Source organism: Pseudopipra pipra, chromosome 1, assembly GCF_036250125.1.
Source record: "Pseudopipra pipra isolate bDixPip1 chromosome 1, bDixPip1.hap1, whole genome shotgun sequence".
Lineage (NCBI taxonomy): Eukaryota > Metazoa > Chordata > Aves > Passeriformes > Pipridae > Pseudopipra > Pseudopipra pipra.
Window position 1 is genome coordinate 67,745,325 of NC_087549.1, and position 15,485 is coordinate 67,760,809.

Sequence of the window (15,485 nt, forward strand, 5' to 3'; positions counted from 1 at the left end):
AAAATAGGCAGGAGCTGTGCCAGCCTTCTTTGCAAATGCGTGTGGTAAAAGCCACCTCTGCGGATGACTTTGAATGCAGCACCTCCAGCTTCTGGACCTGCACTTGCAAATGCTTGTAAAGCAGATGGGACAGCTGGGATGAGGCTTGCAGGGCTGGACCTTTTGTCCCAGTCACAGTCTAGGCTTATCACATTTGGCAGATGGATTTAATTAATAAACCGTCTGTATCACCTCTTCTGTTTGTGTAGAGTCATTTTTTTTTTGCAGCCTCTGAAATCCCAGAATTGCAGATGAAAACAACAACAGAGGAGCTTTTAGATCAGCCATGTTCAGATGATGCTGAGGCCTCTTCTATGACAATCCCACTGCTACGTTTTCCAGTCTTGCCTTAGAAACCTTTTACCAGTGGTGACTCATATTCAGTTGCTCATCAGACAGTTTATTCTATTGCCTGTGTAATAGCCCTTATTATTAATTCATTTCTCTTGTATCTAAATGGGATTGTTCCACTTTTAATTTGAGATCCTTTTACCATCTCTGACGCAGGGAAGGTCCATCGTAACAGCACACGTTAGTGCTCATCCCGGTGCTAGCTGGGGTTCCCTCCTGCCCTGTGAATTGCTTTCCGTCATACCCCCACCTGCAGTTCCCTTCGCCATTCCTGCTGCCCATCCTCTGACACTTTTCAGTGTCCTTTTTAGAAAATGAGGCTTAAAATCGCTTGCTGTTCTCCAGCTCTCTCCTTAACCAGACTGCAAAATGCTGCACTCATCACTCTCTTTTTGTCACATGGCAGTTCCCTCTTTACTCTATACACCCTGGAATAGAGATTGCTCTCCTCAAAATGTAAGCTCTTACAGTCTTTGTTACCTACTACAATCCCAAGGTATTTTACCAATCTATGTGTTCTAAATATTTGTGTTGATTGTTGCTATTTCTCTTCAGGTGTATTACTGTGACATTCATCAATATTAGGTAAATTTTATTTTGTTGACTTCTTCCTGTGATTCAGAACATTCCAGGTGATTCTGCAATTGGGACTTGCTATCTCTTTTCACCTATTCATTTCATATTTTATTGCTTTTAGTGCTAGTAAGGTTAAATACAGCACTGCTTCATATAAATCAGATGTCCAGAGTGCAGAAGAGAATAAAAATATTTGGATAAATAATTGGAAATTGAAAATGGGATTTTTATTTTAAAAGTAAGAAAAATAAATTATTTTTCATTAAATATAACAGCTGCATTTAAATTTTCCCCTTTTGCCCAAACTTGACTAAAAAGAGAGAAGATAAAGAAAAAAAAAAATCTTCTTTTAAAAAAAATGTTGAAAATCTTTGTCAGACCTAAACTTTCATGCTAGCATTTTCATCTGCGCAATATATCCTTTGGGGGCAAAAGTGTTCAGAGTAATTGTGACAGAGGCTGTGAGAAGGTGTCACCTGTCTTTTTTTTCTACCTGTTTCACAGAAGGGACAGTACAGAAATCATTGCTCTGAAAAACAGTTCATGCCTTCAGGAGAGCTCTGAAACATTTGCCTGCAATTAATCAGGACCCGTGGCTCAATGAGCTTCCATGTGTCTTTGCTGTGTGGAGCAGGGACTAAAGCAAGCACATGCTGTAGAAACTCAGACAACAGCAGTCCTTTGAGCAAAATTTTATTAAAACAAAAAACCAAAATCACCATAACAAAAAACTAAACCCAACCAAAATGTGTCCAAGAAATAGAAATGTTAGCATACTCATTTCTTGATATTGTCCATAGCCTTTTTTATATTCTTGCATAATTTTCTACAGAAACTTGCATAGCTTAAAGACAAAGGACAAGCTGGGGGAACTCTCATCTATAATAAGAAAGGCACAACTAAACAGAGATCTAGTTATTGAAAAAAACATTTTTGCTCAGAGACACTAGTCAATGGACTGAGTTCAGAGAATCAAACGAGTCTCATGCCCATTCCTCAGGAATACTCAGTTTTCAAATCATCTGTCATGCACTGCGCACTGAAACCCTATCAGAACATACCCGCTACTGCAGGAAGGTGTGAGAAGCTGTGGGTATATGTTGTCTATCAGGGGCTGATGGTGCTTCTGAAAATTGCATCAGATTATGTGTTCTGTTTGGCACTAAAATAATCCTGATTCTTTTCACGGAGATACAAACACCATTTGACATGCCCCTGTGGATGGCTGACTCCCAGATGCCATTATCAGCCTGTGGCAAACATGTTAAAGTTGCTTTAACCTTCTTAGTAAGTCTACCTTGTATCTGTGTTGCTCATTCCCAATAGATTTGAGGAACATTGGTTTCGGTTATCCCTAAGGCAAGGATGGGTACAGGAGGGGAGGCCAAACAGGACTCTTTGATTACCTGAGATTTGCTCTGACAGATTCATTTTCAGTAATTGCGCCTGTACACCTGATTTAGGGCTCTTCATCAAACAGTAGTGCAAGCTGATTTCTTTGAAAGTAAATACCCAGCAGTCAGGACTATGACAGGTGTTACAGATGGGACTAGTAATTCACTTAACTGTGTCTCTAACCCCCTCTTTTCTATACATTTCACCTCAATATTCTCCAGGGCAATCACTAGCCCTGCTAAACTTGTGGTTCTCATTTAATTCCCTGACATGTTCTTTTTTAAGGCTTTATTTTCAGTTATTGAAGTACAAGAAATTGCTTTTGGCCTCAAGCCTTGGTTTCCAGAAAGGCAACAAGAGACTTCACTCTTGGTAACTAAAACGAAATGCTTTCTGGTTTTGCATGAACATCTCTCAGGGCTTTTCTGCGCCCAACCGCACTTTTTCACAACGGTCCATGTTCCCAATGGAGGCAAATCTTTTCCTGCTCTGCCAGTGGAGGGCACAGTGCTCGGACCAAACCCTAGTGATAAAGAAGTAACTTAATTCAAGATGAACGTCTTGCATTTACAGACAGTCAACATATCCCTCTGCTCCAGGGCTTCTTAATTTACCATACAACAGGGGATCCCCTGGGTGGGGGGATCTAGCTGCATGAGGTCAGGTTCAGGGACAACCCTAGCAGGAGTCACCCAGTGCACACCAGAGCATATTCTTTGGAAACAGGACCGTGGTCATACAAGCTGTGGTCACACAGCCCATGGTCATACAGGCTGTGACATGTCTCAGGTTATGAGGTAAGTGCTGCAGAGGGCACCTCCCTGAGGAGGGATGTAGATGCACGTGTGGATGCCATGCACAAGTAGTCATTCTTTTCATGGCATTGCATCAGAAATGTTACTGTAATCATTACAAATTATGTCTGCTGTATAATCTTTTCTTTCCTTTATCTAGTCTATAATTACAGCACCTACAAACAAACACACAAAAAAACCTTATTGGATTTTTCTGTCATGATCTATGTTTAGGGCTTGGCAGGATCCAATTTTAATTTCAACTTCAATGATAACACTTTATTACCCGTGTTCTTTATTTATAGTTACACACTGCTTATTTATAATGATGTAAATATTTTTTCAACTTGCATCCAGGAAAGCGCTACTATCATGGGTTGAAAGAAAAGCAGCTTCTCTCTTTTGAATAGCTGGCATGATTTCAAGGAGATGGGGTCTACAAATTCATCTGCCATCACAAAATTTAGCCCTTAATCTATACAGAAAAGAAATGACAAATAGATTACAAAACCCTTCCTGACAGAGCCTGTCCATGCTCTGTTTTCTTGGAATACTGCATAAAGTGACAACATGAATCACAAGAAACATTCAATGTGAGCTTGAGCAAGCTAGAAAATGCTCTTTTTTCTTTGGAGGCAGGAGAAAAAAATTGTGCTATTAAAAACAGTGATGAGCTGAGAAAAAAAATTAGTTTAAGTATTTTGTGCATTTAGATAGCCCAAGAAGATCCCATATGGAATATGAGCAAGTGTTAACAGAAAGGTCATTAATCAAGTAATACGCCTACTGGAAACAAATCCCACAACGGTTCAAAAAAAACCAGACAAAAAGTTAGCCCGTGGTTAGATAAGTAAATGGATGTCTGTGTGGGAGCATTATTGAAGAGAAGAAGAAGCATAAGATTGGGCAGCCACAGGTCAGGCATTTCATCATCCAACTCTCCAGTACCCCAGCACTCCAGTAACAATCAGCTGATACCCAATCAGCAGAAAAAGTTTCCTGAATCAAAACTGCTTGCTAGAGAAAGAGAGCATAGGAGTGTCCACTGGGAGGAAACCTCTGGTTTATTCAGGAAAATTGATCCCCAAGACTGCAGTGTGACCTTGTGTGGGGACGGAGACCAGGTTTCCTCTGACTCCAGTCAAGCTGAAGGATTTCCCTGCACAGGAAAGCAGTGGGACTTTGGGTATGTTGTCTGCACGCCTCCATCCACAACGGTCACTTCCCTCCCAAGGTACCCAAGTAGGAAGCTCCTTCTTCACCTTCTTCCAACAAGCAGGGCTGTCCAACACAGTGTTGCTGGGAACTCTGGTTGTTGTTCAGTAATGCTGAAAGCTGAAAAATATTATGTCGACATTTTCATGTGCAAATGGAAAGCCATAATTTTGAAAGAATTTATAATAGCTCAAAATAATTGGTCCCTACATGCAGTAAACATGGGAGTTATCGGTTCAGGGTTGCCGAGTGGGTAATGGGAGATGACTGCTACCATCTTGATGTTGATATTTTTGCTGAATTATTTGGCAAAGCAAATCAAAAAAGCCAAGGCTATAACTGTTTTCTGTTGCCACTTTAATAATCTTAAGTGCTCTGAGGAAATTGCCACTAAGCATTTTACACAAAGTATTTGTGGAACAGACCCTAAGAATTATTGTTAGTTAGAGAATAACAGATATTAATGAGCATTTTCCCCCAGTTAGTGTACCAGTGGAGAATTTACAAGTCCTAATGTGCACTAAATTTGAAAATTACAATTTTAATACTATCATGAAGAGTATTTAAATCTGAAAGAAAATTACCAGCTAACTAACTAGGGGATCTGAAGTACAATTGTCAGAGCTGAAACATTCTTACTTCCCCACACAAAAACAACTAAGTCCATCAATCTCAAAGTTTTTATTTGATACTCCATTGCCAGGAAATGTTTTAAAATTCAGATGAAGGAAAAAAAAAATAACAATCCTAAATATATCATTAAAAGCTTTGTGTAAGCTAGTAAGCCAGACGTTAGGTCAACTTAGAGTCCTTGATTTATGCCAGAGATGTAGCCATGCAGCAGTACAAGAGAGCTGAGTGTCCAAGACTTGTCTAACAAGATGTTATATTTTTCCACATGCAATGAACAGCTCTTTACCAAGTCAGAGGAGAAAGCAGTCCTCCAAACCCTCCTTAGTTGACGGGTTGGGCAGAGATGCTTTTGTGATGAAGTTCAGTTCTTGAACAGGTCCAAATTAATAGCATCTTTTGTTCTACCCTGAAATTTGATGCACCTCACAGAAGTTGTAAGGCTGAAGTTGTGGACTGAGGGAAGCAGATAGGATGCATCAGTTTGTGTTCTCCCTATACCAGGTGCTCTTTCAGCAATATGTGCATGGGTCAATAAGTACAGATGTGTGTGAAGATTGGGGGAAGCAAACCATGGTTTCTGAATAAGCTCAGTCTCTCAGCATGTATTGTGTTGTGTCTTGACATCAGTTCACCTTTGATGACACGATATTGGCAGCAAACCTCAGGAAGCATCTGGTTGCCTTGGTAGGTAAATGAGCAGCAGCTGGGAAAAAAATTGAGTTCGTGTGGGGACAGAGGCATTGAAGGGCTTTCTGAGCTATTGATTTTTGTATATGCTCAAGGAAGAACAATGGGGAAACAGACTTTTTGTCAGCTTAGGTTACCCAGAAATTTCTATATTTTGCCCTGCAGCCCAGTTGCCAGATTGATTGAACCTGGTTAACACTGCTTAATAACCAGCACAAACGATCTTTGAAGCAAAAATGCTTAAGAAAAATCTGCTCCAAATCCTTACTAAAGGAATTTGTATCTTAAATTGTGACACAAAACATTTTATGTGAATCATAGAATCACAAAATATCCTGAGTTGGTAGGGACCTATCAGGATCATTAAAGTCCAGTTCCTGGCCTTGCACAGGACCACCCCAGGAATCACACTCGTATGCTCGAGAGTGTTGTCCAAATGCTTTTTAAACTCTGTCAGGCTTGGTGCTGTGTCCATTCTCCTGGTTCCAGTGCCCAACCACCTTCTGGTTGAAAAATATTTTCCTAATATTCAACCTATACCTTCTCTGACACAACTTCAGACCATTCCCTTGGGTTCTGTCACTGGTCACCAGAGCAGTGCCTGCCTCTCCTTTTCCCCTCACAAGTAAGTTGTAGACTGCAATGAGGTCTCCCCTCAGTCTACTTAAGGCTGAACAGACCAAGTGACCTCAGCTGCTCCTCATAGGGCTTCCCCTCAAGGCCCTTCACCATCTTTGCTGCCCTCCTTTGGACGCTCTCTAAGAGCTTAATGTTTTTCTTATATTGTGGCACCCAACACTGCACACAATATTCCGGGTGAGGCCACACCAGTGCAGAGCAGAGTGGAACAATCCCCTCCCTCTACCGGCTGGTGATGCCCCCCAGGACATGGTTGGCCCCCCTGGCTGCCAGGGTACTGTTGACTCATTCAATTTGCCATTGACCAGGACCCTCAGGTCTCCTTCCACAGCACTGCCTTCCAGCATCTCATTCCCCAGTCTGTACATACATCTGGGGTTGCCCCATCCCAGGTGCAAAATATGGGACTTGTGTTTGTTAAACTTCATACAGTGGGGGAAGTACAGTCCTCTAATTTATCAAGGTCTCTCTGTAGGGTCTCTCTGCCTCTGAGGTAGTCGACAGCTCCTCCTGGTTTCATCAGCAAACTTACCTGGTATGCCTCTGTGTCCAGGTCATTTATGAAGATGTTGAAAAGACAACATGTTGAAGAGAATACTGAGGTCTACAATAGGAGAAAACCAGTGGTGACCATCAGCTGGGATGGCCACTGCCCAGCTACGTGGCCCAGCTATACCTTTCTACAGGTGAATGTCATGTATCAATTGGGTGCTGGAGTTATTCTTGTCCAGTTTCTGCCTCCACCCTCTGCATGGCTGGATCTCAGGCATTCTGAGCCATGCAGCTGCTGGGTGAGCAGAGGACACAGCATCTCTTTCCCCCACGCTCCACAGGTTTTCTGCTCCTGTCCAACCTCATCCTGCTCCTACAGACATTACAGTTATTTTAATTTTGCAAGAACATGCATGATACTAAGATGTATTTCCAAGCCCCTGTATTCCTTGTATTCTTTACATCTTTCCTTGCAAGCACGTGCAGCCCTTGCACAGGTTGCACTTGCTTTAGGACTGTAGCTGCTTCTGCATATGATGCTGTGCTCATTCCCTCACTGATGCCTCTGTGTCAAAGGTCCCCTCAAAATAATTCATACTGAGGTGGGGGGTGCAAGATGGCAGTTAATAGCCATTTTCACACAACATTTTGAGAAATATCTGCACTTGGGGCCAATTCAAAACACAAGTCTTCCTTTCCATGCATTTTTCTCTCTGCTGCTCACTCAGCTCTAATCATTAGGACCTGATCGCTTCAGCAAAGATGAATGCATTGACAGAGTATTTTTGTGTCCTGTTGATCAGAAATCATTGTTCCTGTCACTTAATAACTGTAATTACTACTTTTCTAGGCCTTTGGCTGATTGTCTTAGCAGAAGAGGAAAAAAAAATCTGAAAAAGGAGGGTGCAAAATCGAACATCTTGGAAATAAAAATAACCTCTTGCCTCTTGCTATTAAAGTTGTTCCCTTTAGGTCAGAGCCCATATGCATGCACATGTGCACACAGTGCTTCCTCTACTCTACAGTGCCTGGGGTAGTTTGTCTAGTTTTAAATTGGCCAAAGTAGATGAGGGGTGGCAGAATGTTATTTTTAATCTGTTAATATGTTATGGGAGACTGTTGCGGCAAGGAAGCATAGAAGGTGGGGGAAGGCAGAGGGAAAATGTAAAGTAAGTTTGTTTGAATTAAAAGAGCACATGATTTCAAAGCTCCTGGTGCCAGATTTTATAGTAGCAAAAAAAGACCTTTTTTTTTCCCTGCTTTTCTTATTCCATGAGAAGACATGTCCCTGTGTCAAACATGGGAGCCTTGGCTTGGCTGAGTCTGTGGGAAAGGAATAAGTGACAGCCTCACAACTGGACTTTTCCAGAAAGCTCCTGATTGTTTACACAGCTCAGCACAACAAGGAGTGTCACCACTAATACACAGAGGAGCTATGGATTTTGAACCACGCTGTTAGCCTGCCTGACTCTGGGAGATGGTGGGACCTGACCAGACAGACAATCAGAGGACATCCTTTTCCCTGGGCAGCTGTCAGGTCCCTGCTATTCCCACTCCTTCCTCTTTGAAATATCAATTTATTCCTGCTTCTCATGCTTAGTATGTCTTTTTTTTTTCTTTTTTTTCTTCACTTTATATAAGAGAATTCTTAGCAATTTCAGACAGGTCCAGCTGTGGTTAATTTATCATGAAGAAAGTAATATCAAATGGAGCAGTGCTGGGGAAACAAACAACCCAGTGCAAAGCCTGCCCCTAATTGATTGATGAAAGGAAAATTAGGGCTGCCTCCAGAAACAATTTCCACAGCAATGGGAATAGAGAGGAAGTTGTGCTGAGAATTGCGGGCAACCCACTGCAGCTCTTTGGCCTCTGAATTGCTGGGCACATCAGCACTAGCAGCAAGGTGCCAGCCAGTGTGCCTGGGGCTCCCACCAGCAGCCAGTGGTGGATGCAACAGGTTAGCATGGGACCACTCTCCCACTGATGGACCCCCAGGGCAGGGCACAGCACAGGGCCCATGGTCAAACCCAGTTAGGGAGTTGTGAGCACAGTGCTGTACTGAGGGATGGAGATTAACTTCCTCCCCCAACCCTGCTCCTCCCCCAAAGAAACAGATGCCATTTTTTGTGGTCTTTTCTGTTCCTTTGCATTTCTTTCAGGCACAGAACAAAATTCTGACTCAGCCCAAGTACTGATTGCTACCACTTCAAACAGATTGACTTTCTTTTATTTTCTCTGTAACAAAGTCATTCAGGAGACTTCCCAGCAAGAGTTTTAGTCCTTCAGAAAAAGTCCTTCAGGTGCTCTGGACGACTGGGGCACACTGGCAATTATTGAGACCACATTCTTTGGTTTTGATGGTTAAGGTAGTCTGCTTTAAAACTGATTAATGATATGGGGCATGTCTTTTATTTGCTTGATTGGAGATGTCTTAAGGAAGGCTTCATTTCAGGGAAGGAAGTCCACTAGAGGAGTCTCAGGGTGGGGAACCACAGTTGCCCACATTGCCAGCTGCTTTTGAAAACCTTGTTCATGCAAATTTGTGTGTACCTCTTGTTTGTCGGGCAGGCCACAAAAAGCAAAATTAAGTTCCTGGCAGCTAAATAATGAGCAAGTGTTACTCTTAATGTGGTGTAGTACAAAATTACCAGTTTACAAATTTTAATAGACCTTAGAGAAAAAACAGCACAAAGAGAAAAAAAGTAAATAACCCTAATTCTGGACTTGAAGCTTGAAAAAACCAAATAAATCAATTTTCATAGTTGTCCTTTGGGCACACTCTCCCCAGGTCTTACATTTACCAAGGCTTAATTCCTGCTCTGTAATGGCTCAGTCCTGCCAGGAATTCGGCACCTAGATAGGAGGAACCATTTCTTGCAGCACATGATGCTGTAGCCAGCTTCACCTCTATGCCTTAAAGCCATAACCTTTTCAAAGCCAGAATGTATACTGCTGCTTTTGGCAATGTTTTGATTGCTGGTTATGACCAAGACAGTGTCAGAAGAAAAGAAAGGCAAGGTTGATGTGAATTTTTCCATGCTACCTTTGTCTGGCTCACCTTTTTCAACAGTATTCCTGAAGTAAGCGGAAAGCCTGATCATTAAAAGCCTCTCTCCTGATGAGTGGCCTCTTCATTTTCGTCATCAGTACCAGCAGTCTGCAGAACATGGAGAAGAAACTTCCTGAAAGGAAACAGCCTGAAGACAGAGAGAGAAAAACAAAGGTCTTTTCCAACCTAAACCATTCTATGGTTCTATGATATGTAATGCACCAATCGACGTGAAGATGGATTTCTCTCAAAGCAACATGACATATCTTTATCTGCCTGAATTTATAGGAATAAATTTTACAGCGCTGCATTTCGGGGCAGACAAAAGTTGGCAGGCTCTGAGGAGCATACATATTTCAGTAATTTGTAAAAAGTTAAAGCATCAGTGTTTCAGAGAGATGACTTAACAGACAAAAATAAACTGGAGGGAAAAGGAGAAAATGGAAAAAGAGCAGTGCTAAGGATGAAGTTGGGCATTGGTAAAAATTTCTACTTCTTTGCTAAATGCCCTTTCAACAGCATCCACTTTCCAGGAAAAGCTCAAACTTTCTATTGAAAAGCTATTGAAATACAGTTATGTTTGGAGCATTTTCTGATATTGAGCTTTTTAGTGTAGTAATTAGAATTTGCCAGGGAGGGAAAACATCCTCTGATGTTGTTGTTGTTGACAACTTTTAGTAAGAAATCTCTCCTTCCCTACCTTCACTAGGGAATGAAAAGCTTGCACTTGATGAAGAGCTAGAGCAAAAGACAAACAAGGAGAATGACAAAATTAGACAAGTCAAAGCATCCTGATTTGTTTTTTATCTACTCTTTGGTACTTTCTCTTCTTAGCTTCCTGTCTGTATCTTTTCTACTTGTCAGGGCTTTTCTTTTAGGCTATCAGATTTTTGCACAGGGATTATTATTGAGTTTTCACAAAGGTTAGCATGTTGTGGGCTTGACTGGCAGAGGGTTAAGGGTTACAGCATATATCAGTCACCGCAGACAGACAGCTAGAAGGAAAGGTCATCTGGACAGCCCTTTGCTATAGTAAACAGCAAGGGAACCCAAAAAAGAAGACTGAAATTTTCAATGCAAAAAAAAAAAAAGTGAGAAAAAAAGTGAGTAGAGCCTTTGTTCTAAAAGAGACGAGCTGAAAACCATCACAACCAGCATGCCTGCTGTCTGAGCATTCGGTCAGACTCTGGAAAATGTTGTTGCTGAAGGCTGGTAGTTTTGCTACGTGCTGTATTTAGCTCCAGCTTACAGTCTTACATGCCATCAAACCCAAGGCAAGACTACATATTTGCTAGATATACTTGAGCAGTCTTTCTCAGCTTAAACTCAAGCACCTGCTTTATGACCTTACTAGGTCTGGATTGTCAAGGCCCTGGTGTTTGTTCACAAATATTTACAGGGAAGGCACAATACTCAGATGGAAGTGGCATTGTTTCTAGAGAAAACAATCAGGACTAAAAGGGTAAGCACAGATCAGACATGACAGTTTCAGCTAGAGACAGGAGCTGATGCCACTAGGGTGGCATTTTAAATATACTCTTCTATGGTTTATTTGCAAAGAATGAACATAATGCTCCAAGAGATGAAGAACTCCACCTGCTCTGGAGATGTAGCTATAGCAACCTCCACATGATTACATTGCTAATCTGCAGGTGTTGAAGAGGCATAGATAGATGCTGTTGAGTAATTCAGCTTCAAATAGATACTTTGATCTGCATAACAGCTTGCATTCATGTCCTAAATATGGATCATTTCCAGTTCTGCAATTCTTCTTTATAACAGCAAAATTCCAATCCTTTATTTTATAAGGGGAGTCTTAAAACTTGCCCATGCTAACTAACAAGAAAACCAGATCTCTTAATTTCGGGTGGAGTAGGAGTGGGGGGAAAAGAAACCTTTTCATTGCCAAAACTGTCTGAACTGTTTCTTGCATATCTTATCTGAGTGACTCCTCAATGGGAACAAAACCAAACAAAAAGAAAAGTTGTTCTACTTTCCTGCATACATGATGTACTGATGAATCAATTGCATCTTCACATTAAAGACAGTTTATTCTTCTGCAGACACCTGCAGCAGTGTCTGAACTTGTACCAGATCAGATCATGCTTCATTAGCAGCCACAACACTGTTAAAAACATCAAGCTAACGTCTGTCCTGCTTTTTTCTCCCCAAGATGTAATTGAACTTGGTGGGGTTGCCTGGGATGGAAGTCAACGCAGAATATGGCTCATCATCAGAGAGCTCCAAAGGAACCTGAACCTTTGATAAGCGCAATCTGCAATTCACTGATTCCATAAAAGAAAGGAATTAAACAGCTCCAAGAGAAAAATGACCCTTCATTGTATTCCCTGCTAATCTGCTGGAGCACTCCTTTGGAAGGGTAGTTCAGCCACACACTCATCATTTCATGAAAGCTAGCTAAGGACATTTGATGAAGCTTCTAAAGTCTACATAACATGCCCCTTTCCTTCTCTCCTTTTTTATTTTCTTTGCCATATGAGCAACCTGCAGCCCAGTTGCTCCCTTCACTTCCTGAAGCATCTACACTGCCCTGCTTCCTGCCCCTGCTTCATTTATTTCTTCACAGATTTCTGCACAATCACCTTATTTATTTATCGGAATGACTTTCTGTGTTAAAGAACAACAAATTAAAACAGAAAAGGCATTTGAAATTCATTGGTCAATGTTGAATGCTTGCCTTTCGCATGAACTGCATGCATGTGGCAATAAAGTGGACCATGGCACAACAGCCGACTCTTTTTTTCCAAGGGAACCTGTCTCATCCCTTGCCTAGGACACAGCTTTTCCAGAAAATTATATCTTATTGCTGAATTCAGACATTCTTCATTCCACCCCAAAGCTCCCTGTCCCACTGCCTTTCTACTGATCTTGCCTCCTGTCCCACTGCCTTTCTACTGATCTTGCCTCCACTCTCCCCTCCTGCCCCACTGATCCCCAACCCTATCTTGGTGTCCTGCATTTTGTCACAGCCCCAGACTCCTTGCATCCACTGCCCTGGACATCCGGGCTACCCCTGCCACCAGAAGCCACCAGGCTCCTTCACCTTCTGCCTACCTGAGACATTTCAGACTCTTTGTCTCTGGCTCCTGTGGCTTTTCCTTCGTGCCACCCATCACTGAGTGGCTCCGACCACAGGGGCTACCCACCCCTTGCAGCTTTAGGGGGCAACTGGAGAGGGGAATTACAGCATCTGTCTTGCACACTGAAGGGAAGCAGTGCCGTGGTCTTTCTTGTCTTGGCCCTGGGTGTCCTGCACACTGATGCTTTGTGCACCAGACAGATCTGTCCTGCCTGGTTACCCTCTAGCAACCTCACTTCCCACGACAGGTGGTCTGTCTGAAATCACAAACTCCGTCTCAGTAGAACCATGTCAATTATATGCCTCTCTTCTAACTCTTTATTAATTAGATCTTCCATTAGTTTCTCATTTATTTAGCCTGATATTGATATCAAGTAAACTGGACTATATTCACCTGCATGGTTTCATTTGTCTCAGAATTTTTACACAATATTGACATTGAACTATGAGAATTTACCCATTTTAAAAAATATTAATATTAATATTAAAAAGTACCTACACATGCTACAAATATCCTTCATTGACTCTTGTGGGCCACTTTTGTGGACCTTCCAATTTAAAAAATGGTTAACTCTAGTGCAAGTTGTTCAATATCTTTCTTAATTAGTAATGTGTCAGAAAATACATTATTCCAAATAGAGAGCAGAAATAATTGTTGAACAGTTTAGAGTTTTTCTTCATTGTTATTAATGACTAGGCTGTCTTCAGCTAGTAATGAGTCTATGGCATTGAGAGTTTTTCTGTTATTATTCATATCTTTTCAAGAAAATACTTCTTCTTAAACAAAGTCTGACCATCCATGAAGTTTTTTCTGATGTCTTTAGTATCCTTTATCAATTTTCTACACCTCATAAACTCTTATTTATATGGATTTTTATTACCTCCCCCTTTTTGCCATATGTTGCGTATTGCTTTTTAATTCGTTATTCCTGCCTTCATTCTTCCATTGAAAGAGAATGTGCTTTTCACCAATATTATTTAGCTCCTTTGCCATGAAGTAATGGCTTTTTGGCCATTTAATATGTGCTTCTGCCTAATAATTTTTTACACCTAGTTTCACTTGTAACTTTTCTTGGTTTGGGAAACTAGTATCTTTTAACTACTGAGTGCATGTGGCACTTGGGGTTACACAACTTGTCAGGGCAGTGATGGCAGCTGTCCCTAGGCAGCCTATGACTTATGCTTCAGCGCAGTTTTCCTTGCCACACAGTCCAATTCCAAAGGAGGACACCAGTCTGCACTGGGCCCGGGGTTGCAGAGGATCTCTCCTCTCTGAAGGTGTTGGTTTCATAGGTGTATGCAGTTTACGAAGCTGTTCCTGACACACAGGCAGAGGAGGTTTGCTGCCCCTGAGATGCCCGCCATCCCCAAACCAGCAACAGTGGAGAATGTGTCACCTTCCATTTTATAGCCTGTGCCCTGCCCAAGCAGGTTTTATCCAGTGCTTTTAACACTGCCACCATATAAAACCTTCCAGGCTGTTTCAGTAGGCCAGTTATATCAGATTTCTTCCCACTGGGGTTACTTTCATTTCCTTGTGCTTGTTTCCCAAACTCCTCATATTGGTCTATAAATGCATGGAAAACAAGGGCTCTGGTGACACAGGAGATGGAAAGGATCTCTGGCCAAATGGGAGCCCCTGACCCACATAGACTCATGGAAATGCGAAGAGAACCTCAGAGGGAGAAAGAGGCTGGCTCAGAGGTCAGGACAGAGTTGAACTGAACTCTCCCTTTTAATCCTCTGCCTCAACTGCAAGACTTATCTTTCCTCACGAATTGCTTTTGAGCTGTATTGCTCCCAGATGTGCAGAAGTGTTTTTAGCGAGCCCAAATAGCCTCTCAGTTATCTAAGCTGAGAAGGAAATGTCATATATTGCTGAGGGAAAATCTTAACTTTCTCTCTGTATGTGCATGCTGGTCCATAGCAGAAATAGTTCCATCTAGAAAAATATTATTTTGGGAATCAGAATCAGCACTTTTTTTGTTTGAATGTGCTATTTTTCACTTTGCTTGGCACTTCAAGTGCAAGGTCATGTGGCAAATCATTACACTAATAATGTTTATCTCTGTTTGAAGAATTCTGTCAAGAATTGATTTGAAAAAGGTTTGGGTAGTGCCTTTTTTTTCCTTGACAACAGCTCCATTATTCAAAGCCTGTTTATGCAAAATCGTTTGCTGCAGAGATATCTTCATTTTAATTGTAGAAAGAAGCAAAAAAAAAAAAAAAATCACCAATATTCTTGAAGGAAGAATAGTCTTTTTAAAAATTTTAATGTTAAATTTTATCACATCCCCACCCATGGATTCTATCAGAAATTTAGGGAAATATTGTTTAGAGAGACGCCTGGGGATCACTTGGGCAAGCCTCGGTCTTGAAGCTGGAGCAGCATCAACCTAGCTCAGTCCAGCCTGTGCACTCACACATACACACAGATTTCTATCTCTGTGTGTATGCACATATACACCAAATGACAACTTTCATAAGCCTTACTATTTTCAGTCTTTAAGACCTT

At 41.6% G+C, this 15,485-nt stretch overlaps 1 long non-coding RNA gene across 3 annotated transcripts in view; it reads right to left on the reverse strand.

Moving 5' to 3' along the window:
• Positions 1-1,643: 1,643 nt before the first annotated feature.
• The window catches only part of LOC135416857 (uncharacterized), a 101,137-nt gene continuing 87,295 nt past the window's right edge, over positions 1,644-15,485 (reverse strand). For 2 of the 3 annotated variants that reach the window (XR_010431783.1, XR_010431782.1), the window contains one exon: positions 1,644-4,490. This is a non-coding gene — a long non-coding RNA (uncharacterized LOC135416857). Of the gene's footprint in view, positions 4,491-9,879; positions 10,019-15,485 lie in introns of all 3 variants that reach the window. The other variant, XR_010431785.1, reaches the window with a different exon arrangement.